This window comes from Neopelma chrysocephalum, unplaced genomic scaffold (genome assembly GCF_003984885.1).
Source record: "Neopelma chrysocephalum unplaced genomic scaffold, ASM398488v2 Primary Assembly neopelma1_25, whole genome shotgun sequence".
Classification (NCBI taxonomy): Eukaryota; Metazoa; Chordata; class Aves; order Passeriformes; family Pipridae; genus Neopelma; species Neopelma chrysocephalum.
This window is the reverse complement of record NW_020897694.1, coordinates 9,663,857-9,685,909: the sequence shown is the minus strand read 5'-3', so window position 1 is coordinate 9,685,909 and position 22,053 is coordinate 9,663,857. Positions and strand designations below refer to the sequence as shown.

At 48.0% G+C, this 22,053-nt stretch overlaps 2 long non-coding RNA genes across 9 annotated transcripts in view; one reads left to right on the top strand and one right to left on the bottom strand.

Annotated features, from left to right (window-relative positions):
- LOC113963406 overlaps positions 1-22,053 on the bottom strand; it is a 103,262-nt gene that overhangs the window by 36,821 nt on the left and 44,388 nt on the right. Inside the window, exon 11 of one of the 8 annotated variants that reach the window (XR_003532796.1) lies at positions 11,451-11,571. The exons of 5 other annotated variants lie outside the window; for them this stretch is intronic. This is a non-coding gene — a long non-coding RNA (uncharacterized LOC113963406). Of the gene's footprint in view, positions 1-11,450; positions 11,572-19,866; positions 20,003-20,362; positions 21,330-22,053 lie in introns of those variants that run through there. 2 more of the 8 variants (XR_003532799.1, XR_003532797.1) reach the window with 2 other exon arrangements.
- On the top strand, positions 5,997-7,230 carry LOC113963408. Its single transcript, XR_003532819.1, has 3 exons — positions 5,997-6,344; positions 6,476-6,565; positions 6,907-7,230. It is a non-coding gene; the product is annotated as an uncharacterized LOC113963408 (long non-coding RNA).

Here is a 22,053-nt window from a genome sequence, read left to right as displayed (position 1 = left end):
AGACTGGCCATTACATTACATTACAATTGAGGCATTTAGATATTGTATATTTAAATAGCGCCCTGTTGGTATCAAGCTTTCCTAAAATTCATATTAATGGTGTGTTCCAAGCGCGGAGATATTGCCCTTTTTCCACAAGAATTGAGAGAAGCAATTTGCAATGTACATGACACGAATAAAAGCAAAAAATGCATATTTTAACATTAGACACATAAAATACAGATGTCTACATCTGACCTGTCAGATCACGCTTTACACAAGTGGGTATTTATGGGTTCATCTCCTCTCTAAAACAGACTAGATAAATTATATACTTAAAATACCTACTTCTCTCTACCGACCATGAAGTGTGATGTCACATAGTACAAGCTAAACACTTCTAAAATTAAACTACACTAATGCGTATCAAGTTTTCCCTAATATTTGTTTCATCTTGTCATGCTCTACTAAGGATGATCAAGTTAATGATTCTAAGTTTCAGATCTCTGGCTTTAATCTGCAACCCGTCCCTCTGCAGGTCATCTGTGTATTTTCATTATACACCTGAACGAAAGTCATATTTTATTGGTTTATTTTTCCTTTGGTGTTCTCCAGTGATCCAACTGTTTTTCTTTTGCTACTAATAGCATCTGAATGTCACTTGGCTCAAACACCCCTGTCTCAAGACACCATACTCACCTGTAGAAAAGACAGGTGCAAAATGCTCTGGGACAGTGTCTCACATCACATTGCTCTAGCAGTCCTGCTGCTGAGACTGTAAAACCACATTAACCCTGGCAGATGCACTTCAGCCTGTGAGTCACACTCCTCCAGTTTTATTTCAGGTTGGTGCATTCCCTCATAGGCCCAGCCTTCACTTGAGGCCACAGTTTGGGATTTGGTGCTCCAGGCCTCATAAAGGCTTGAACTAAGCATATATGGTATTTTCTGAATAAGACTAGGTGGTGATGTACTAATCTAGTTTCCTTCTGCAACAGGATAACAGATGGGAGAAGCAGGAGGTGTCATATCTTGCCTGTGTATTACATTGACATGTACTCTTCTTCAACCTAAGACAGAGAAACACAGTCTACAGGAAGCTAGCATAGGAAAAGTGCAAATTGGCTGGGAAGTCATTCACTAGAAGCATTTATCAATGGTTAGTTATTGAAATGGAAGGATGTATAGAGTGGGATTCCTCAGGAATTGTGAGAAATTTGGAGCTTCTCAATATTTCCATTAACAACCTGAATGAGGGAAGATAAAATAAGTTTATTCATTACTGCAGATAATCTCACAGAGACTGCTAGCTGACTGGAAAATAGAACTGAAATTCAGATTATCTTGACAAGTTGGAGAAATAGTCTGTAAGGACATATGCAAAGTCCTGCCCTTTAAGACAGCACAAATACAGGCTAGGCAAGAAGGGGTAGGACAGCAGCCTCATAGAAAGGAGCTAGGGGAGCACAGCCAGAATATAATCAACTGTGCTGCTGCAATAAAAAAAAATTATAATCAAAAAAAGGAAATGCCACAATGGGATACATTAAGAGTAAGACAGCCTTTAGGAGACTTAAGTTGTGGCAAGGTCACAGCTGGAATACTGAGTCTAATCTGAGATATGGCAAAAGAGAAATTGGACAGAGTTCAGAAAAGAGAAAGAAGAATTGTCAGAGGTCAAAAAAAATTACACCTATGAAGAAAAAGCAAAAGGACTGGCATGGTTTAGTCTACAGATGACTAGAAGACACGCCAAGAAAATACTGTCAACAGATTGCATGAGGGGTGTGTGAAATCCCAATCCCTGGATGTCTTTAGGAACAGGCTAGACATGGAAAAGACAGAGGGATAGCAGGTCATCAGGACCTGCTGAACAGAGACGGGTTCAATGATCTCTGAGGTCTCTTCTACCATTGTTTTCTAGGATACAATCATTCTGCATCTTCTAAACTTTTTGTTGTGAGTAGTTGTGTTTAGAGTAATTGTGCAAAGACCAGCATTTCTCATTCAGCATCCTTGGAGCTGAATGAACCTGAGCTTTTTACTTGTTATAAATTCAGTAAGTTCGCTTCTTCTCAGAGTTCACTGCACTAAAGCTGAGGCAGTTAGACAGCCTGCTTTTATAATGCTTTCATTGAATAAATTTGCACAGCTGCTACCTAGAGTCTACATTATTGCTCAGCACCACTTTGTTAATTTGGAATCCAGATCTGGTGACTGATTTAGGAAAACAGTTCAGCTAATCCCTAGTGAATAGAAATCCTCAGCCTAAGATTGTATGGCTCACCAGATTCCCACACGTGCAGATGCAGCAGCTGCCTTGCAAATGGAAGTTAAAATATCAAGCACAAACTTCAGGGGGTTTTCATATGACATGCTTATTTTCCTTCCTCAGACATCTAGGGCTCCAAAAGGAAATAGTACAGACAATCACAAACTTTCCAAGTAGACAACTTTTGTAGTAAGGTGGGAAGTATACGTATGTATTCTAGAAAGCTCTTTGAGGGCAATGACCCTGGCAGGAGAACATTCAGGGCTAGTGTTAAAAAAACCAAATTCTGCTAATTAGCCTTTTCTTATTTCTTCAATCAGCCAATACAATTACCTTGCATACCCATGTGATCTCTATAACCCATATATTTTAAACTATCTCCATGTAATTGCCTTCTGCATGATAAAACACATTCAGGCAGAGTTCTATGAATTACAGTTGCTCGGTGAGAGTTTCTGGGAAGGTACTCATTGTTATCCTGTGCAGATTGCTTCCTGCCTGATAGGAAGCCCTTTACTGACCCACAATCTGCTGAGCTTTGGGAGACTACACAAGGCCCATTTCTTCACTCAAACTTGGTATGAGATGGGCAAGCAGCTGGGATGTGGAGATAGGCCAATCAGTCAGCCATATGTTACATACCATACCTGCTCCTGCAGTAGCCATCCAAATTCAGAAATAAAATAATAAATGTAATGAAAATAACTATTTTACTTACCACAATGAAAAGCCATTTCTTCCTTGAAATTATTATTACAAAGACATAGTAACAGCTCTCAGATACATCCTTCTGAGTGGCACTGTATTAGTGAATACTTTTACTGCAGTTGAAACTAGTTTCTATTAAAGACCAGCAAAAAATTTCCACCTATCCACACTCAGGATAACATTCCTCAACTACGATTCTTTCCATTGTCATATTTATGAGTTTTAAGAGCATTATGTAAGTTGCCTAGTTATATATTGATTTATATATGACCCTGGATATCTCAGACATGCTTCACTCTTCTCATCGTTGCTGTGCTCTCCCACCACTCTTATTTTCACTTCTCCCACATATTTTCTTCCACTGTTTCTGAGATTTCTTCTTTTTCCTTCCAAATGAAGCTGTATGGACTTAATCTTAGAGGCTACTTTTTAATAGACTTATGTTTCTCTCCTGTTCTTGAGATCAAACACATTCACTGTTGCAATACTCTCACCTCCTGCCAATTACAAAATGGAGCTCAGTTCTCTAACAGTGCAGTGCAGGACACTAGATCAGTATAGCTGAAATCTGTTCATCAGAAGCAGGATATTCTTGTCCAGGGTTACTTTCTAGCAAATATACATTTACAGGTGCAATGGAAGATCTTTGACATAACGCCTAAGAAAAAAATGAGGCTCAGAATCTAAAGCTACGCAGACACCCACCTCCTACTACCCAACAAGAAATACTTAAACAGGAGTCAAATGCTCAAGGATCCAAGAGATCAATTATTTTCAGAGACACTACAGTCTCAAGACTCTTGGGAGTCTCGAAGCTCCATTGCAGTGGAGAAGCAGGTGGTCTCAGAACCCTGGAGGGTAATTAGTCAAAGGACTATTAGTCAAGGGTCTGTTAAAGATGAAGGCTGGAAGCTGGTCACTGCATGTACCAGGAGGAAGGTTCCTTCTCAGAATTTGACAGGTAGGACTGTCACCTTCTACAACAGGTATGAGGCTCTGGAACTAGAAGACCAGACAACTGAGAAGGTTGGTGACGGTTCTTCTGAGGTAGTGGGGCCTCCCAGAACAACACCACCTGTACCCTGCATCAAGACCTCTTCTGTTAACAGGTGTAGTGGGTTTCTGTGGCTGGGTTTTGGGGGCTACAGGGGTGGCTTCTGTTAGAAGCTGCTAGAAGTTTCCCCTGTCTGGTGGAGCCAATGCCAGCCGGCTCCAGGACGGACTTCCTGCTGCTGGCCAAGGACGAGCCAATTAGGAATGACAGTAACACCTCTGGGATAACATATTTAGGAACAGAAGGTTGTTGCGCAGAAGAATTCCAGCCAGGGAAGAGCGAAGTGAGAACATGAAGGTAGACAACAAGGTCAGTGCAGGAGGGAGACGAGGTGCTTCAGGCGGTGGAGCTGAGGCCCCTGCAGCCCGTGGAGGACCATCAGGGTGCAGAGTCCCACCTGCAGCCCATGGAGGAGCCCATGCTGGAGCAGATGGATGCATGAAGGAGGCTATGACCCCGTGGGAGGCCCAGGGTGGAGCGGGGTCCTGCTGGAGACCTGCAGCCCATGGAGAGGGAAGCCCACGCTGGAGCAGGTTTTTCCCAGGTGGGACTTGTGGCCCCTGTGTGGGAACCACATCAGTACAGTTCATTCGTGAAGGACTGCACCCCATGAAGAAGTGACCCACAGGACAGCAGTTTGGGAAAAACTGCTGCCTGAGGAATGGACTCACGCTGGAGAGGTCCATCAAGAACTGTCTCCTGTGGGAGGGTGCCCATGGGAGCAGGGGAAGGACTCCTCTCTCTGAGCAGCAGCAGAAACAACAACTGTCCATAACCTCCAGTCCCCATCCCCCTGCACCGCTGGGGAGAAGGAGGGAGAACATGGAAGGGGGGGGAGGTGTTTTTAAGACTTTTTTATTTCTCACTCTTTGGCTCTTATACCGTCAGTAACAAATTTAAGTACTATCCCCACTTTGAATCTGTTTTGCCTGTGAAGGTAATCATTAAGTGATATCTCCCAGCTGTTATCTCAACTCATGAATCCTTAGCTGGTTTTTTTTTCTCTCTCCTCTGTCCAGTTGCAGAGGGAGAGTGAGAGAGCAGCTTTATTGGGTACCTGGTATCCAGCCAGGATCAACCCACTACAACAGGAAAAGAAGAGTAGTTGAAATAGGAGACTCCTTTCTAAAGGGAATGGACCCAACTCACAGGGAAGTCTGCTATCTCATAGGGGATCGGGTAAGGGACATTGCTGGAAAACTCTCCAGTCTAATAATGCACTCTGATTACTATCCACTATTGATTGTTCCAACTGGCAGAGATGAAATAACAAAGAGAAGTCCAAGGGCAATCAAAAGAGACTTCAGGGCCTGAGTCGATTGATAGAAGGATCAGGAGCACAGGTAGTGAAGAATTTCCTCAATTCTTCCAGTAATGACGAATATTGATAAGAATAGGCAGATCCATCAGGTCAGTGAGTCACTTCAAGGTTGGTGTAATCGGAAAATCTGGAGTGTTTTTGACCACAGGATGATCTACTTAACAGCTGGTCTACTGACATGTGACAGGATATACTCACATCAAAGGGGAAAAAGAGTTCTAGTGCAGGAGCTGGTGGCTCTTGTTGACAGAGCTTTAAACTGGCTTGGAAGGGGGTAGGGGACAAAACTAGGTTTGCCAGTGGTGAGCGATGGGATGGTGTGCCAAAACTTGAGGAAGCAAGCACTAATGGGATCCCTCAATCTGCTTCACGAGGTGTTGGCTACAATGTACCACGCCTGAAATGTTTCTACACCAATGTATGCAGCATGATGAACAAACAAGAAGAGCCTGAAGCTTTGGTCCAGTCCCAGAGATTTGATACCACTGGCATAAGCGAAACCTGGTGGGATGAGTTCTGTGACTGGAGTGCCCTGTTGGATGGTTACAGGCACTTCAGGAGGGATAGGCAGGGCAGAAGAGGTGAAGGGGTGGCACTGTATGTAATGGAAGGGTTAGAACGTATGGAGCTCACGGTTGGCAATGGCACAGTTGAGAGCCTCCGAGTAAGAATCAAGGAGTAAACTAATAATGTGGATGTCATTGTGGGAGTCTGCCATAGACTTCCCTGTCAGGACGATGATGCCAACAAATTATTCTTTGAGGAACTAAGGGACACTTCCAAGTCAACTGCCCTTGTCCCTGTGGGGGACTTACACTTGCCAGAAATCAACTGGGAGCATCACGCAGCTAGTACAACTCAGGCCAGAAGATTCTTAAAAAATCTGGGTGAATCTGGTCCTCAGGGATCCAACTCAGAATGATGCTCTCCTTGATCTGCTGCTTGTCAACAGAGTGGATCTCATGAGAGAAGTGGAGATTGGGGGCCATCTTGGTCACAGTGAACACAAAGTGATTAAGTTTAAAATCCCTGTTGACAGGAAGAAAAGTGACAGCAAAACCTAAACTCTGGACATGAGGAGAGCAGGCTTCAGGCTGCTCAGATTTAGTAAGTAAGATCCCCTGAGAAAATGTTTTTGCAGGTGCTGGGGTCCATCAGTGCCAGTCACTCTTCAAACATCACCTCCTAAGGGCACAGAAGCAGGCAATTCCCAATGTTGGAAGTCAAATAGGTGAGCCAGAAAGCCAACTTGGCTGAGCAGGGATTTTCTCTTGGAAATAAGGCAAAAAAGGAAGGTGTATGCCAGTGGAAGCAAGGCCAAGTGACATGGGAAGAATATAGAGATGCTGCTTGCCAGGTAGGGAGAAAACTTATGCAGCCAAAGCTCAACTGGACCTGAATCTGGCTGGAAACGTGGGGGACAATAAAAAGAGTTTTACAAATACATTAATGGCAATAGGCCGTATAAAAATATCATTGGCCTGTTACAGGATGGGAATGGTCACCTCACAAACAGGGACAGAGACAAGGGAGAGGTGTTTAATGCTTTCTTTGCCTCTGTCTAAAACACAGATGATGAACCAAGGGCATTTCAGTGCCATGAGATGGAGGACTGTGACCGTGAGAATGACCAACTCCCAGTCAACCTTGAAATTGTGCAGATGCTGCTCCAACTGGATCCCTACAAATCTACAGGGCCTGATGGGATTAATTCCAGAATCCTCAAAAAGCTGGCTGATGACATCACAAAACCTCTCTCGATGATTTTTTGAGCGGTCTTGGGAAGCCAGAAAGGCCCCAGCAGACTGGAAGTCAGTGAACATTGTCCCAATTTTCAAGAAGGGCAAAAAGATGGACCCCAGAAACTACAGGCCTGTCAATCTCACTTCAGTGCCTGGTAAAGTTATGGAGAAGATTATTCTGAGAGGTATTGAAAAACATCTGAAAGGTAACACAGTCATTGGTCACAGCCAGCATGGCTTCATGACAAGAAAGTCCTGCTTATCAAACCTAATTTCCTTTTATGACAATGTAACTCACCTAGGTGATCAGAGGAAGCCAGGGGATGTAGTCTTTTTGGATTTCAGTAAAGCTTTCAATACTGCCTCTCACAGGATGCTTCTGGACAAAATGTCCAGCACACAGCTGGATAAACACATCATGTGGTGGGTGAGCAATTGGCTCATGGGTGGAGCACAAAAGGTAATAGTGAATGGGCTGACATCAGACTGGCGACCAGTCACTAGTGGGGTTCCACAGGGCTTCATCTTGGGCCCTGTGCTGTTCAACATCTTCATAAATGGCTTGGACACAGGACTGGAAGGGATACTAAGCAAGTTTGCAGATGACACAAAACTGGGAGGAGTTGTTAGCTCCCTTGAAGGCAGGGAGGCCCTACAGAGAGACCTTGCCAAATTAGAGGGCTGGGGAGTCACCAATCATATGAATTGCAACAAAGGAAGTGCCGGATCCTGCACCTGAGATGGGGCAATCCTGGATGTACGTACAGGCTGGGGAATGAGGTGCTGGAAGGCAGTGCCACGGAAAAAAAGACCTTGGAGTCCTGGTCGATGGCAAGCTGAATCTGAGTCAGCAGTGCCCTGGCAGCCAGGAGGACCAACCGTGTCTTGGGGGGCATCAGGCACAGCATTGCCAGCCAGTCAAGGGAGGGGATTGTCCCACTCTGCTCTGCACTGGGGCAGCCTCACCTTGAATATTGTGGCAACTTTGGGCACCACAAGGTAAGAAAGATATTAAGCTGTTAAAGAGTGTCCAAAGGAGAGCCACGAGGATGGTGAAGGACTTTGAGGGGAAGCCATATGAGGAGCAGCTGAGGTCACTTGGTCTGTTCAGCCTGGAGAAGAGGAGACTGAGAGGAGACCTCATCGCAGTCCACAACTTACTCGTGAGGGGAAGAGGAGGGGTAGACACTAACAGTGACCAGTGACAGAATCCAAGGGAATTGCTTGAAGTTGTGTCAGGGGAGATTAAGGTTAGATATTAGCAAAGGTTCTTCACCCAGAGGGTGGTTGGGCACATGGAACAGGCTCCCCAGGAAAGTGGTTCCAGCACCAAGCCTGCCAGAGTTCAAGAAGCATTTGGATGATATTCTCAGACCCATGGTGTGACTCTTGAGAATGATCCAGTGCAGAGCCAGGAGTTGGACTCGATGATCCTTGTGAGTCCCTTCCAATGCAGCATATTCTGTGATATTTGGGGATCCAGGCCTACGGTCCCATCTGAGCTACCCAAGCCCCAAATAATTCAAGATGGTCTCAAGTGGAGAAGAGCTTCATGTGAAAAACTTTGCAGAGTTTCTGACCTAAACATACTTCTGGCAGTGAACTAGGTGTTGTGGGTCTGTTTTCTGAAATCTGTATCAGATATAGCCAATGTGTACTAGAAATATGTGTGTTACATGCGAAAAGTATGGGCCTATAAAAACATGTGTTGACAGTTTAAACCTATGGTTTTTGTAGTGTCACACATAGCTGAGCCACTCTGTGGCTCTTTCTGAACTGTAAAAAAAAAAAAAAAAAACCCAAGCTGTATTTACTAAAATAATGTAACTAGCTTTTGATTAGCAAATACTTTCTGAATATCATTTTACACCGACAAGATTTCCTTTTCATATAACATTTTATAATTTTCACCTTTAGCTACATACCATCATGTCCAGACTTCAGGAATCTAGACTTTAAGGTAGTAAACAAAGTTCCAAATCAAGGGCTTCAGTTTGCTGTGACATACATGAGAAAATCTGGACTCTCAGAAGAGTGGCAAACACATAGTTGCAAACTATATGTACTATACGTGTGCTAACACTAAACCATGTAGAGTTAGGTAATACAACAGGCCAGGTATGTGAAGCTTCTGGAATCTCATTTCTCTCTCAAGGTTGCGTATCTTGAAGCAACAATTCAAAACTGGTTTGAATTTTAGGCCAGAAGCTAGCATCTCCTGAAGTGCTGAGCATTGCTAGTATGAGTGAGCACTTCAGCAGGAGCAGTACTATTACAGTTGCACATTGCAAATCTGCCCAGCCGCAAGCACACACATTTCATTACCCAAACTACTTTCAGTTCTATCTATGCAGATGTACCTTATAGATGTTGAAAATTTTTCCATACATTAGCCATTTAATACACTAATCATGATGGTTACTCTTCCTTCAATTCCCTCAAGAGCACTTACCAATTTTTGACTGAGAAGTAGTATTAATTAATCTATTAAAAGGAGGAAATACACGTTCAGATGTATGCAGAGAAACACTTTTTCTCTGTTTACTCTTAATTTACATCTTGATGAGTCAAATCCCCAGTGTTACACTGCCAAGTCAAATAAAATCTCACCATCGATTAAAGTTGTCCTGTGGGATTGTACAAAGCACACATCTATAATGTAATCCAAGTGGCTAAATGCACATGGCCAAGAAAGAACTGCATTCTATATCTCTAAACAAAAGTACTGAAGATGTTTTTTCCAGAGCCACTGGCACTTAAGAGTGCAAATCATTTGCAATTTCAATAGATGAGTATCGGTGGAGTAGCCCCACCGAGTTGGAGCGGGGATCGCCGGGGGTGCCGCTCCGGGTGACCCGTGTGGGCGGCCCTGCGGCGGTGGCGAGGCGGTGCGGGCGGCGGCCAGGGGTCTCCAAGGGGAGGGGGGGGGGAGAAAAACCGAACGAGGGAGGAAACCACAAGGTGTATTGGGTGCAGCTGTACAGAAGGTAGAAGGGGTTGATGTTATCAGCCGCCTTTTCGAGCTCTTGGCTGCCTATCAATTTTTACATAGAAGAGATGCGGGATGCGAGCACTCCTTGAACGCCGCAACCCGGCAGCCCCGTGTTACCTGAGAGCCAGTGGAGAGGCGGCGGCAGCTGTAAGGAGCCCTGGGCGAGCTGCGCGGAGAGCCCGGGGCCGGCTCTGCAGATCAGCCCTTCCCCGCACGGACCCTTCGCAGCGGCCGCAGAGAGGCCAGGCCGGGCCGGGGCTGGGGCTGCGAGTGTCCCGGTGCGCTCTCCGCTGGGAGCGGAAGAAACGGAAGCTGAGGTTCAGCCCCTCCGCGACCCGGCCCAGGTGCGGCGGCGATGTCACAGGCAGCTCCCCCCTCCCCGCCAACCCTTCCCGGCTCGGCCTCATTCCGACCCGGCGCCTCCCGGCGCTGCCTCCTCCCAGCCAGTCCCACACTGCTCCAGCTGTCCCGGTACCGTCCCGGCACCGGGCCAGGAGGTACCAGCACTGTCCTAACTGTTTCAGCACTATTCTAGCCCTGTCCTAATCTGTGCCAGGACAGTCCCACCGCCATCCTAACTGTCCTAAGACATTTCCAGCACTGTCTCAGATCTTCCAGTAACTGTCCCAAGACAGTGACAGAGCAGTTCAGCCTGCCCCAGCTTTGTCCCAGCACCGTCCCAGGATGTCCCAGAACTATCCTAACTGTTCCAAGACACTACCCGACTGTCCTAGCATCACCCCAACTGTGCCAGCACTGCCCGAACACAGTCACAGACTGTCCCAGCGCTGTCACAGGCTTTCCCAGCAGAGTCGTGGACTGTCCCAGCATAGTGCCAGCATTGTCCTGGCACTGCCACAGCTCCTCCTGTGCGTACCCATCCCATGCGTCCACGGAGTGTCTTAGGGAGAGGTTCGTCCCCCGTGCATCAACCAGGAGGCACGAAACGGAGGGACTCGGCGAGTGCAGCCCTCGGTGACAGCCCCAGGGCCACAGAAAGGGTTAATCGTGCCCTAGGACAGCTCATGGCCACTATCACAGAGACAAGCGCGGGAAAAGGAGCCGGGATCTCTGCCGATGGGACCCACAAGTTGCTTTTCTGCCCGGCTGTGGTGTTCGCAGTAACTGTGCGCAGGGAAAGACCAGCAATGCTTCATCTCCTCCAGGAAAGTCCGAGCACGGACAAACCCGCAGCTCGGGGTGTCAAGTTTGCAGAAAATGGCCGAAGACACTTTTTTTGTTTTGGTTTGGTTTTGGTTTTTGGGGGTTTTTGGTTTTTGGTTGGTTGGTTTGGGGCTTTTTTACATTTTCTTCCCGGAAAGAAAAACAATAAGCTGAACCTGGGAAATAAACGTCTGTCTGATGGTAAATACTGACCAGCAGCAGCAACTGGAGCTGAATCACCAACACTGCCAGCATGTCAGCGGCAGTGTTTAGAGAAAAGAGGGAGAAAGGCGAGATCTCCGGGCTGCCGCAACTGCCTGCTTTCACTGGCTCGAGTATCTGCGAGAAAAGATAAGAGGCTGGTACAGAGAAACAATAATTGAAAAAAAATATTTTCAAAAAGCATTAATGACTTGGCAGTAGCTGCAGAACCACCGGCCCCAGCCGGGGCGCGCAGGGCGGGTGGCAGCGGGTGGCAGTGGCGGTGAAGCAACCGGCAGTCCCTCGTCCCTCTGCTCTGCACAGGGCGGCCGAAGGGGCAGAGAGGGAGCGGGGAAAACGAACCCCGGCCGCAGGGAGACCCCGCTACCCCGCCGGGAAACCTGCGGAAAATGGAGACGGCATTCCGGCGGTAGCATGGACGGCAGGACCGGCGGTGCTGAAGGAGGACTCCCCCGCTCTTCAAGAGTGATGGAAAAGGAAAGACTGAAATTCCCCCAAACACAAACGTCTGAATTTCGGCAGAGCGATTTGAAAATGACTGTCATTCACTACCAGGTCATGAAGGTTTATCTGGCTTTTCGGGGAGTGAGAAGTTACGTTTCGAAGTGGTGTCATTGTTGTTTCCGTCTTTACCTATTTCCAACACACTGGAAAGTTTCCATTCAAACAATTTGAACATTTTACAGTAATCACTCTTTTCCCCGGAAGCCAAAACCAGCCTGGGAAGTAGATCTGCAGAGGGCTGGCAGCTGCTCTTCTCCTCGCTTCGTCTGACCAAGAGTTGAGGCTAGGGACGGCTGCAGTGCCAGGACCCCCCTGGGCCCTGGCCCTGCCCCCGCCTCACTGGGAACTGCGTCGGCATCAGAATCGGGCCCCTCAGCAGCTCAGCATCTTCCCCGGACGAGTAAATAACCCAGAAGCAGCAGCTAACTCAAGTCCAAAAGGTTACAGTTAGAAAAAACCAAACAAACAAAATGGAAAAAAAAACCCCAACCACTATAACCACAAAACCCAAAACAGTTGTTGCTACCTTTTTTTTTTTTTTTTTTTTTTAATAGCGGTATTCCAGCTTTTCCCAGCTCTCTGTACTTCTTTGCTTAATTGTACCGTTTGACCTTCTGCGAAAAGGAGGTGATTCTTCGCTTCTTTCTACATGTTAAATAACTTCTTATGTACCGGGAGAAATAAAAGTATCACCGTCAAGAAATAAAGGTGCTGAGTATTTGCATTTGGTATTTTTAACGACGAGATTTAAAATGGCATAATTTAACTACGTCAAATAGAAAGATAACATAGTCGTCTGCAGAACTCAAAGTACCTAAACTTACACCCAAATCTACGCAAAATTTGACAGGAGACGAAACCCCGCCCCAATGTCACTGGGGCGGGAAAGGGACAAGGGGACACATAAAAATATGGGCTTGGGGACATCTCTGAGCACAAGGGCGTCCGAAAACGGAACGCTGAGAAAGCTGACATCGAGGGGATGAGCTGGATGCTGAGCCTGGCACGAAAGCGAGCCGTCACACAGAGATTTTGTTATTATCAGCGAAATCTTTGGACTGGGGAACGAAAAGGAGAGAGACACTTAATATTTGCGGCTGGAGAGAAGCGAGCTCCCCATGCCAATGGTCCCAGTGCCCGGCCGCCCCTCTCCGGCCAGAGGCGCTCTGCAGCCACGGGGGGGCATTTATGAAATTACGCCCCGTGCTCTTAGTCACAGCTCTGAAATAAAGGAAGTTTAAAAAAATTCAAAAGAAAAAAGAAAAGGAAAAGATAAGTCCTCGCTGTGACACTGCTTATCCAAACCCAGTTTACTGTATTTCTTTCGCTAAGGGTCGTCATTATTTGCTGTATATATCCTGCCGCCAGTCAATCGTGACGAGAACGTTTTAAAGCCCTCACTAATTTACAAAGAACAAAGGCACTTAGCAGCTACGCTAGGAAAGAAAGAGAAGACGGGAGAGGAAAAAAAAAAGAAAGAAAGAAAAAAACCCCAAACTCGACTCAATTGAAAATAACGATTTTGTTCTTGGACGGCTATCAGGATTTTCCTCTTACCGTCCCGGGACTTTGATTTTACCTCTGTAACATCCTGAAAGGCTACAATCAATTTGCATACATTGTATCGTACCTTTTCGGTCCTGCAATAGAGAGCAGTACCGAGCTGATCGCAGGCTCGCAAGAAAGCTACTTTGTTCGGTAAAAGAAACGTGATGAGGCAGACGGGATTAAATTAAACCTTGCAGAGATCCAGTTGGTATGAGCAAAAATCACCCAGTCTTTAACAACCTGGTCGCACACGCTGGATATAGACAACGGTGTCTGAAAAAATAATTACGAAATTACGCGGCTCTAGACACACCCAAAAAAAGTTTCCAGACCGGAAAAAAAAAAAAGGTGCCCCAAAAATCTCAGTAGAAGTGATTGGTGTTAACTGCGGCTGCTGATCCTTCAGCTTCCCTTTGACACGCAGATCACGTCCATTCTCTCCACAGGTTTCCCAAAATCTCGCTTTTAGAGCCATTCTGTGGGCTTGACCGCACGGAGATTTGGGGGAACGGAGGGGGCTCCGCCGCCGGTCCTCGCACTGCTCCGGGGCTGCCCAAGCCCTCTGGAGGCGTTTGAGAGAGGGGCAAGGGGAGGTCAGCGGGTCCTGGGGCTGCCTCGCAGAGCCCGGGCAGTGCAGCCCGGGAGAAATAGCGGGGCTCCCGCAGAATTCCCAAGAAAACAGCCAAGGAGGAGAGTCGCTCCCGCTTCGCTGGAATTGCAGACGTACCGTGTCAACCCCGGCAAAACTAAAACGCTTCTCACCCCTGTTTCCTCACACCCCTTTCCTCTCCCCTATATCTGGGGGGTTTTATTGTTAAGTTTGTTTTCTGTTGGGTTCTGGTTGTTTTCGGGGTTTTTTTACTTTTTCCTCTTACTTTTTCCTTTAGCACAAATGTCTTCTCTCCCCTGCCCTTGACATTTGGGGCTTGTGAGCAAGGAGAACTCTGAAGTGGAGGTTACCACCTCTCTCTTTCCGTGACATCAGGGGGAATTTTACGGGTTCTTTGAAAAATAAAAAATCAGGCAGGCAAAGGCGTTGACTTTATTTGGTGGTGGTTGGCAGCACCCGCCGAGCGCAGAGCCGGGGGTGGCTGCGCGACCGTAGCTCATCCCCACGGTGAGGCAGCAGGGACGCACCCCCGGGTCCATCAGCAAACCCATCTGGTGGGAAACGGGGCTTGGGGAAGTGTCACCACCCATCGAGAAACAACTCTTCCCCGACACTCAAAATCTGAGGCAGCGTTTTCCTGCCCCCCTCCCTGCTTAGGGTCACGGGGAGATGCTTTCAATTGCTGTCTCCAAATCTTGCTGGTTTCTTAAGAAGGGAGACCGAACTATCACTGTTGCAGGAAACTCACAGCTGCTAAAAGTTGTCGGTTAAGATCGTCGAATCAACACCCCACCACTACTGTGAAATTTTCTTTAAAAAAAAATAAAGGAAAGGAAATTGGATTTTTCTGTCTCATCATTAAATGCAGTGAGTTGCCGTACTTGGCACATAAAATCCCCTAAACAGTTCGTATAAATACACCAGTCAATGATAACGATACCAGAAGCAGTGCTCGGAGAGGTGTGCAAACACGGTAAACGCCTGACTGGAAAATCCAGGCGTTTGGAGCTAAGTATTGTCGTTTCAGTTCTCCTGTTGATGGCAAAGGAGTGTCGATAAACAAGAAGTAAGAATTGAGGGGGAGAGGTGGGGGGCAAGGCAGAGGCGGACAGCGCTGCTTTCCAAAGGCGGAGTTTTTTGAGGTCATTTTATCTCGACTCTTTCGTCTTTCTGAATATCAAAGAAAGCTGACTGGATGATTTTCCCAGTCCCTCTCCTGGCCGGGGTGATGCGGTACCTTGGCGCACAGATTACTTTAATCAAGATGTTAAAATATTCTGAATTCTTCCCCTAACGCTGATTGTACGTTTAATAAACGGTCAGTGTAACTGTCCAAGCTCGCTGCAAACTGGATTAAACTATGAGGCTTGACAATATGAACATCTGGAGCTTAATCGCTGCTACTTTTATATTACATTACAGAAGAAATATGGAAAGTTGTTTAGTAAGCTTTTGATTGGAACTTCAGAGTTTCCTTCTCTATCGTAAGAGCAAAGCAGTGTGCAACATGTAATAACTTTCCCCTATAAGGCATCTATTGTCCAGTGCAGGAAACAATCGGTATCCCTTCAGAAAATAAAGTATAGCTCTTAAAAACTTGGGGAAAAGACCTTGTCTTCCACTTAAACCAGCACTGAGGCAAGCAGTCTGCTCTGTCCGCAAACCTGGCAGGGGAAAAAAAAAAAGGCAGCGGAGGCATTCCTGACGGCAGAAGTGAAACCATCTCGATCCAGGCGAGTTTGTTTGTAAACCCGGGAAGCAGCGAGCCCGGGCGGCGGCGGGGGGGGGGCGGCTGCGCCCGCGGGGTGCGCGGCGGCGGCGGCGGGACCCGCCGGGGCTGGGGCTGCAGCTGCTGACTCAGAACAGCAATGTAGGTCATAACGAGTTTCCTTAAGTTACCTAAGTTCCAACAATTCAGCTTTTCTTTAGAGACTTTCAAAGTGCTGTTGCAACATTTCTGAACGCCGTGACTTTTGCTGAAGCTCAGCCGCCGGCTCCAAGCCATCGGGCTGCGGCAGGGCAGCGCCCGGGGCGGGCATAACCGTTTCGGTACTCACGCCTTTCACATCTCGCTTTTGTCATATCTCGCCTATTTCCACCATAACCCTATTTTTTCTTCTTTTTACTCTTTTGTCTCGGAGTGTTAAAAAAAAAAAAGTGCCAACGCGTCGCACTTCCATTTTCTTCTAAATTTTCAGAACAGAAGCAAGCTAATTCCCTTCCTACTCTCTACTTAGTTCAGTTCTTTCCAGGAAGGCTTATTCACGGTTCACAGTTTGAATCTATTCTTTTATTACCACTATTTACTACTTTCCACCACCAATCAATTTTTACACCACCAGCTAAAAGACTATTAAAAGAGCTCAATTTTGCCACGAGTTTTGTATGCAAAAGACGGATCCGTCTTTTGAGTGACACTCAACACTGTACGTCTTCGAAATAGGTAATTTTCGTTATTTTTTTTTATTATTTCCTTTTCTCTCTCTCTCTTTCTTTTTTTTTCCCAGCCACCAGAGCGGGGAAAGAACAGCCTCAGTCCCCACGGAGAGCCCACAGAAGATGAGCAAGCGTCGTGTTCAGTCGCAAGAGCAGCGAAGTGGGACGGAGATCTGGCGACGAAGTTGTAGAGGAGAGAAAAGCCCGGCATCAAGGGACAATTCAAGAGAGGAACCACACTAAAGGAATGTATTTTATTCACTCGGAGCTTTCCTCAGGCATTACCTGCTCTCCCCACTCCTCAGGGAGCTCCCCAGCAAGCAGGGGCCGTGCGTCGGCTGGGGCGGGGCGGGAAGGGGAGATTTCCAAGGGACTTGCACTCTCCCCGAGAAAATCATCATCGCCAAAGCATCCTCTGTCCCGAAGCGTAGCTAAGAGGGGAACTTATCCGCCCATAGAACTCACGAAAACAAGGAGCAGGGAAAAAAAATCCAAACCTTGCCCGGTCCGACGGCTGTATTTCTCCTGGGCGCACGCATCGCCCACGAGTCCATCACGGGTGTTTTTAAGGGCGATCACACGACCAGTGTCACGGTCACGCATGCCTCCAGCCTTCCTCCTTCCCTCCAGCTCCTCTCTAACCCCGTGGTGACACCCCACCAGCCTGGGTGCTAGCAAGGGAGGATTTCCTCGTCTAAATATGGAAGGATTTGCCAACCGAGCAGGAATCCCGCGGATGTTTCCCCGAGCATGTTACAAGTAGCAGCACCAGCAGACCCACGGAGCCCCGAGGCCGGAGCCGGGAGCGCTCGGCAGGCTCGAGCAAGCCCGGTCCCGGCCTCCGCCCGACCGGGGCACGGCGGCTCTGCCTCCTGGGGCGGAAGGGACGAGCCCTCGCTCTTAAAAAAAAAAAAAAAAAAAATTAAAAAAAGAAAACCTGCCAAAAAAACGAGTTGAAAGGGAAAAAAAAATACATCTTTTTTCCCCCAGATTTGCTACCCTGCGCCGTCGGAAAGTTCCCCCCGTACCGTAGGACCCGAGAGCGGTAGCCGAGGTGACCGTGAGCGCTCAGGACCAGAAGGGAAACGAGGGGTCGGCAAAGCTCGGCACCCCCCTTTGGGAACACGTTCCCCCAGCCTTGGCGGTAGTGGAAGGCCCTCCTCTGGTGTTTGCAGTTTTCTTTGTTTACATTCAGTTTAGAAACACTGGCCTTCGGCCAGCAAAGCGATGGTTCCCTTCCTCCCGCTCCCGCTCCTTCTCCGATGGCGGAGAAGAGACTTTTACGTTTCACGACCCCCAGGTTTTAAAATGTTTTCCTCTCGGCTCCCCAGATTAACCCTTCGGGGTCAGCTCGTAAAGAAAACGGAGCCGGACCGTGCGTGCACCTGCCCTCGGAGCTCCCAGCCGAGGGAGTTCGCAACAGGTTCTACCGGAGATGGAGACGGAGGGTACCGGCGAGTCGGCGAGCACCGAACCAAGTGGCGGGGCCCTCGCCGTGGCCGTGCCGCGCGGCTCAGCGCGCCTCGCCTCGCCGCCCGCGGGGCGGTGCTGTGCGGCGGCAGCCGGGCGGGGAAGCGGCGCGATTCTCCCGCCGCCGCCGCTGCACCGCCCGATTCCCCCCGTGGTCGCGGCGGCGGCGGGTGGGGGAGAGCCCTGAAGTAGCTTGTACTCGCTGGGCTTGTATGTCCCCCCGCTGCCCCGCCCCGCCCCTCCACCCCGATATCTTCCCCCCACCACCCCTCGGCGAGGAGTAAGTGCCACCGCTCCGCCTTCTCCTTTTCGCAATGTTGACGCAATCTATAAATAGTGGAACAAAAGGACCAACTTCCTCGCAGCTTTGCTGAAACTGCACAAAAAAGGCAACCGGGGGGGGGGACACACACGGTTATTTTTTGATTTTATTTTTCTCCGGTTAAAAGGCGAATCCTCCTCCTCCTTCCTCCCCCTCCCCCCCCCAACCCCTCCCGCTACTGGAAGATTTTTTTTTTTCCCCTCGCTATCTCCTATGCTGACAACGTCCTGCGAGCGGCTGTTTTGCTTTTGCACTGAGAGAAGAGCTTCCCCCCCTTACCCTCTCTTCTGACAGTAAGTGCCATTTAGCTACCGCCTTTTCAGGGGTTGGGGGGCTGCCTGCTTGCCTACCTGCCTGCTGGTCCAGAGAGCGGGCAGCAGGGACAGGGAGCTCCGGGGAGGGGGGGAGGTTCAGGGGCGCTTAGTGCGGTGAGGGGGCAGCGCCACGGAGCGAGTGGGGATGCGCTCAGGGGGTCCGGGGTGTAGGGGCCCCGCGGATTTGACCGGGGAGGGCGACTGGTGAAATAAGGTGATCGGGAGAGGGGACGGCTGCCGCTGCCCGCCGAACAAAAGCCGACGCTGATATTAAACGGGCTTTTGTTAAGAGGAAGTGTGTGTGCGTGCGTGTGTGTGTGCGGGGGGGGACACCCCGCCCGCTGCAAGTTGCCGTGCGGCGGGAGGGCACCTTAGACTTGTTTACCGCTCGGCGCGGCTCTCACTGGCGTGTTTACCCTTCACACACGGCGCGGGGCTCCCCTCCTCCCCCACAACCCCATCCCTCCTCCGTGCCCCGGGGAGGGGAGGGATGAGCGGAGCGAGGTTTAAAGGGGGGGTGAGGGGTGCGCGGTCAGGAAATGTTGATACGATCACGCGTAAAACACCCCCCCCCTCCGGTTTGCAAGTCGGATCGGTGCAAGCGCAGGCAGTCACTGGCCGGAGGGAGAATTACATCATCCCCTGCTCCAGTGATGCTACCTTTCGTGCCGCTACCATGCGCGCAGGGAAACAACCGGGTGCGCGCCTTACACCCCCCCCCCGCGCCAGCTCGGTGCCACACTGGGGTGGGGGGGACCGGGGGGTGGGGAGGCGCTCCCCCGCGTCATTCACACACACACTCGCCCGCCCGAGTGTTTACAGCGCTCACACAGCCGTATTGTGACGTCGCCTGAGTGACAGCCCGTCGCGCCAACGGGGGGGGGGGCGCGGCCCCCCGACGCCGCGGCAGAACACGGGCGCCCCGCCCGCTCCTGCCCCCGTTCCGCGCCCCGCGGGCACCGCGGCCGTGCGCGGCCTCGCGGGGAGGGGGGGCGTGCAGAGCCCCGCCGAGCTCAAGACTAAACACTTCAAAAGTTAAATCCAACTCACACGCCCCAGCACCGACGCCGATTAGTTTGCGTTTATGACGTTTTCTGACGTTTTTAGCGCTTACTGTACGCCCGAGAAGGGATTTCTCGTGGGAGAGACGAGGTGTATTTGTAAGCGTGGGGTGTCTGTGAAGTTACACCGCTGATTCGAGTACGGGACACCCCTCCGAGAGCGAGCCGGGACGCGGGGGCCAGTCTCTTGCCGGGAAACATGCTCCTTAAGTGACTTTGGCACAGGGAAACCGTCGGCGTAGAAGCTGTCATATTGATGGCCCTGGACACTCCATTGTCCAGACTGGACAATAATTTTTTTTTTAAAGGGATATAGACTTAAGTACCGAGGACAAAACCTAAATTCCACACATCGTATGCTTTCCCCAGTGTTACAAGTGTAATGTTATAGGGTTAGAAACTTGTTGCAATATGCTACTGTGTTGGGAAGAAGTGTCTGTAGTGTTTACTCAGTCTGTGAAAATATTGAAGCAGTACTTACCCACTGCAAAGTCAATAAAACTGTATCACACTAAAAACAACAAAAAGTGCTTCACAAACTGATATTTCTCAAGAATTGTCTGCCAGAATGCAGCAGTGTAAAAATTATTGCTAAAACATCAGCGTTTACTTGTTGCAAAATTCAAGTAACCATGAAGCCCTGTTTAATAGTACACACAGTTTTTAATGTGTTAATGGTTTGGGTTTCTTCAAAGCGTATTAGTTTTTGAAGTCTGGGTGTTTCTATTTGTGCAGAAAATAGACTGAGAAGCTTTGAGCTCCTACTGTTACAAAAGTTAAAAGGAAACAAAGTTGAGCTGCTAAGTCGGCAGTCTGGAATGAGTCAATAGTATCTCCTTTGTCCTGCTAGCTTTCTCTGCTGTGGTGTATCTTTGCTCTATTTCCTCTGCACAAGCAAATGAGGATTTCTACCCTCAGCATATTTAATAGCCTTTATAGAACTCCTGGCTTCTAAATATTCTTATCTACCAGTAATATTTGAATGTCTGCCTTTCCCAGCTGTATACAACAGTCATAATACCATCAATGACAGTATGCTCACTTCTTTAACCGCATAGATACTTCCACATTTTCCATTATCTATAATTAATGGACCAAATTATTCTTGCTTTATTGTAGTAAGCCTTCATAAAAGAAATGAATATGCCTTTTTAAAGTATTCCATCATCTTGGTTTTTTGATCTTTTTTTTTAAAAAGATTGGGCCAGAGACACGTAGATGTAGATAACTTCCCTCCCCCCCCCCTTTTACTTGGGGATTCCCTGGAAGTCTCAAAGGGCAAGGAGGTAACATAGCTGGCTTTTACAACAGGATGACAGGACCTGACACAGGGTCACAGAGAATCTATGCTTGGCTAGCCCTGTGCTCCAGTTTTTTTTAGCTGGTAGCTAGTCCCTTGAGGGATCAATGTCAACTTAAGCATGCTAACTTCTACAGGCAATGGGTTGGCCAGTGCCCGAGAGCTGTGACTGGCTCCTGCAGGCTCCCTACTTCTGCTGCACTTGGAGCTTGAGTGTTGGCTGCCAGGCTGCCTTCATGGCTCTGGAGCTTGTCACAGAGAGAAATCAAAGTGGTAACAGTAGAAAGCAAGCTCCAACACTGCCTGTTTTCTGAAAACAAAAGGTGGGTAGATGTATTAGGTGGATTGACAAAGCAGCTTGGGCAGGGATGTGGCTTAATTGACTGAAGCATAGAAATTGGAGCCAACTCCCATCACCATGAGCTAAGTTTCTGTGTGCCTCAAACCCACTTTGCCCTCAAATTCTGGCCTTGAACTGGTATTAGTTGTTCCATAGATCTGTCACACTCCCAGAGATGATAAACAAATGTCAATTCAATATCCTACATGTAAAAGTATTAGTGTTCAGCAATTAAAATATCAGCATACTTTCTCTGTATTACATATGTATATCCTAAATTAACCCATTAAGGAACAAGGTGTATATATATATATATGTGTGTGTGTATAAATCTATGCACACACACATACACACCTTCTCATATTGATAGCTCTTTCTGGTTAAACTATCAAAAAGCATTGGATATTAGAGTTGGGTTACTAGAGTTCAAAGAAAAGTGAATTTGTATTAACTCACTGGGAAGTTGAAACTTGTATTTTAACATATACAGTATGTAGTTTTAATTTTATGTTACAGTATGAAGGCTTTTTAGGTCTGCAAGATCAAGATAATTTTTTTTGTTTATAAAAATAAGATTTGCTTATGATTAATTTATCTAAGTATGCTTTTCTTTTGATACTTGAAGTACATAAATGAGTAATTTAGCACATGATTATCTGAATGACCATTCCTTTCCTTTTTCACACTTGAAAAA